This window comes from Papaver somniferum, unplaced genomic scaffold, assembly GCF_003573695.1.
Source record: "Papaver somniferum cultivar HN1 unplaced genomic scaffold, ASM357369v1 unplaced-scaffold_11495, whole genome shotgun sequence".
NCBI classification, from domain to species: Eukaryota; Viridiplantae; Streptophyta; class Magnoliopsida; order Ranunculales; family Papaveraceae; genus Papaver; species Papaver somniferum.
Genome location: NW_020620487.1, coordinates 1 through 608, shown reverse-complemented (window position 1 = coordinate 608; position 608 = coordinate 1). Strand labels below are relative to the sequence as shown.

Below are 608 nucleotides of genomic sequence, written 5' to 3'. Positions count from 1 at the left end.
GCACTACTCCCCCTATAGTATATTTCACTTGGCAGAAACAGCCGGCCGGCACAGTAGAGCTCCCCCTATAGCAAAAAAGGAGCCGGCTAACAAAACACTACGGCACTCCGGGTTCCCAGGTGATCACTCAACCCAGTACTGATGGAGCTCACTCACGTTTAAGTTCCCAGTTCTGATGAGAGGGGCTGCTTTCGTGAGGATATGACCGTAGCATGGAAGAGAAGGTGTCAAACGCGACTATGTACTATCACAACTAAAAACGCAGTCACAAAAGCGGCAAGCAAGCCGGCTCCCCCACCACTATGTAGGGTTGGCCGGCTTTGCTGCTAAGGTGACGGCAGCCTAGTTGACGGCTGCCGTCACCACCCACATTCCCAAGGAGTCGGCACACGTTGCTTGAGTGCCGGCCGGCTTTCCGAGTGAGCCGGCCCCAGCCCCCGACGGCATTTCAACCTTGAAAATATTTTCAACTCCACCAAGCCATGCCAAACTCCCCCTGTAGCAATTCTCCACCAAAGGAATTGAGGGGGGAAATAGAAGGGGGGATTGATTGATTGATTGAATGGTTGATTGGGGGGTATTATCGATGCGGAGCTTATTAGGCTCAA

General features: G+C 52.8%; 1 pseudogene; it reads right to left on the bottom strand.

Moving 5' to 3' along the window:
• Positions 1 to 94: 94 nt before the first annotated feature.
• Positions 95 to 213, bottom strand: LOC113328985 (annotated as a pseudogene).
• Between the last annotated feature and the right edge of the window lie 395 nt (positions 214 to 608).